The sequence below is a fragment of the Panthera tigris genome, chromosome B4, assembly GCF_018350195.1.
Source record: "Panthera tigris isolate Pti1 chromosome B4, P.tigris_Pti1_mat1.1, whole genome shotgun sequence".
Lineage (NCBI taxonomy): Eukaryota > Metazoa > Chordata > Mammalia > Carnivora > Felidae > Panthera > Panthera tigris.
The window spans coordinates 88,360,554-88,363,363 of NC_056666.1; the positions used below are offsets into that span (position 1 = coordinate 88,360,554).

The 2,810-nt window shown below is 39.8% G+C and overlaps 1 pseudogene; it reads left to right on the plus strand.

Moving 5' to 3' along the window:
- The first annotated feature begins 1,186 nt into the window (after positions 1-1,186).
- Positions 1,187-1,689, plus strand: LOC102958254 (annotated as a pseudogene).
- The last annotated feature ends 1,121 nt before the right edge of the window (positions 1,690-2,810 follow it).

Here is a 2,810-nt window from a genome sequence, read left to right on the forward strand (position 1 = left end):
AGACTACTAATTGCTGTCCCGATAAGCAGAACTGCTTTGCCTGAGGACGGTTCTTGGATATTCCAGCAGACATTTATTTTTTATTTTTTTAATGTTTATTTTTTTGAGAGAGAGACAGAGCATGGTCCGGGAAGGTCAGAGAGAGAGGGAGACACAGAATCCAAAGGGGCAAATTCTCTTCATGCCTGATGTCTATCAACAGGCCAAGAATATACATTCTCCTCCGAGGAAGGGATACAAACATTGGTGAACAAGAATACATTCTATCACTGCCATGTACCGAAAAATAGAATGTAGAATGTCAAATCAGCCGTTTAATGGCATCTGCAACTCAACCCCGTTTATTCTTACAAAAACGAGGAAGCCGTTGGAGAACAAGAAGCCGGAGGCACTGTAAGAATGTTCTGAAGGAAACCCACGGAGCAGCAAGGAACTGAAAGCAGTTTCATTCCCAGGACGGAAGGCCGGCGGGACTGCTCCTTCTCTCCAGAAGGACATCATACGGGCGCCAGGCCTGGGATAAGAATGTTTTGTCTGGCGCCAGATGTATTCATGACCCAGTATGGAATACACTGCAGGTGCAGGACCCGTCAAGATGCCAAATACTATGTTGTATGTGCTTGGTGTCATCAAGACAATTTGCAAAAATAAAAGAGGCTTGAGGCAGGGGAGCGATGCTTCGGCTCTGGAGAGTCTTAGCCCCCTGCTTTGCAATTCTCTCATCACTGCACCTTTAGGACCTGTCTCTCTACAGGAAGAAATGGAGCAAAATATATCATTTAATTTTTTTACTTTGATAATTTTAGAAATATAGGCTAAAAATTCCTTTCACTAAAAACAAAACCTACGAAAACTGTCACAAAATTAAAACAGTCACAAAATCTCTTCCAAGTCTCTGGAAAAGATAACAGCAAATTAAAGAAAATCTGTAGAGCAAAGATAAGACGAAAGAAAGAGCAAGGTTGCACAAAAGATATAAAGCACGATAGCAGAAGATATACAAAGCAGTTATAACCACATGCGCAAAAGGCTTAATGCCCCATAATGAAAGGCAAATACTAGTTAAAAAGTAAAATCCAACTATGTGCTGCTTGAGGGTTAAACCTCAAGTAAATTAAAAAAAAAAAAGAAAGGAAAAGTCAAAACTGAGCAATTGAAACTGTAAACACAAAAAGAGGGAACAAAAATGACTATGGCCAGTGATTTCTACCTGTGCTGCTGTGTAGGGCACAAGGCAAGCTTGGACATGAGTTTCTGGAGTATGAGGTTCAGCCAGAGAGAAACCTTACATATGCCAACCACAGCAATTACAAAAATGATGTCATGATCAGAAAGGGGGCTTAAATACACAAGAATGTAATGGGAGAACTGAAGAGAATTATTGATGACAGTGAAATTACAAAAGAAGATGCTTTGTGGCCCCCCTCGGACAGAGTTAGCCACCTGGAGCTTAAAATTGTCAATGGAGATGAACACATTTCTTTTACCACATCAAAAATAGGTTCTCTTGTTTATTTTCAAAAAAGTTATTTGTAGACCCTGCAAGAAAAATAAAAAATAGGCTCTCTTATTGACATAAATCAGTCAAAGGATCCTGAAGGCCTTCAAGTATTTTACTATTTGTTATAGGACCTGGAATGTTTAGTTTTTAGTCTTATTGGATTACAATTCAAGATGAAACCAATCTAAGTTGTATGTTTTTAAAGCTGTTTTTATATTTAATTAAGGGATGAGTTTGTCATTTATAATACTGGGATTTTTATAAATGTGAAACTTTTTTATATACCAATTAAAAACTAGAAAATACATAAACAGGGGCACCTGGGTGGCTCAGTCAGTTGGGCATCCAACTCTTGATTTCGGCTCAGGTCATGATCTCACCTTTCCTGAATTTGAGCCCTGCGTGGGTTCTATGTTGATGGTGGCACGGAGCCTGCTTGGGATTCTCTGTCCTCTCTCTCTACCCCTCTCCCACTCATGCTCAAGCCCTCCTGCGTGCTCTCTCTCAAAAATAAACATTTTTAAATGAATAAAATATGTAAACAGGCTTAATGTCTATTCTCATTTGGGTCCAAGTGGTTTGGACAGTCCCCACACATATTAAATTCTGTAAATAAAAGCAACCTTTTGTTGAAATTATGTTCTAATAAAACATGTCAAAGCCTGAAAAAAAACACACAAACAGACAAAAAGAAAGCGGATAAGGAAATATCAGCTCAGGTAGAGTTTAAATTTTAAAAACTTAAATGTAGGGGCACCTGGGTGGCTCAGTGGGTTAAGTGTCCAACTTTGGCTCAGGTCACGATCTTGCGGTCCGTGAGTTCGAGCCCTGAGTCGGACTCTGTGCTGACAGCTTGGAGCCCAGAGCCTGGAGCCTCTTTCAGATTCTCTGTCTCCCTCTCTCTCTCTGCCCCTCTCCTACTCCTGCTCTGTCTCTGTCTGTCTCTCTCTCAAAAATAAATAAACATTAAAAAAAATAAAATAATTTAAAAAATAAAAATAAAACTTAAATGTGGGGGCGCCTGGGTGGCTCAGTCAGTTGAGTGTCTGACTTCGGTTCAGGTCATGACCTCACTGTTCATCGGTTCAAGCCCAGCAGCGGGCTCTCTGCTGTCAGCACAGGGCCTGCCTTGGATCGTCTGTCTCCCTCTCTCTCTGCCCCTGCCCTGCTAATGCTCTCTCTCTCCCTCTCTCAAAAATAAATAAATAAAAATTTTAAAAAATTTAAAAACTTAAACGTAATAAAGAGGATAATTTAATAGTGATAACAATTTATGTTGGAAAGAGAGTAGTTATTTATTAACATAAAC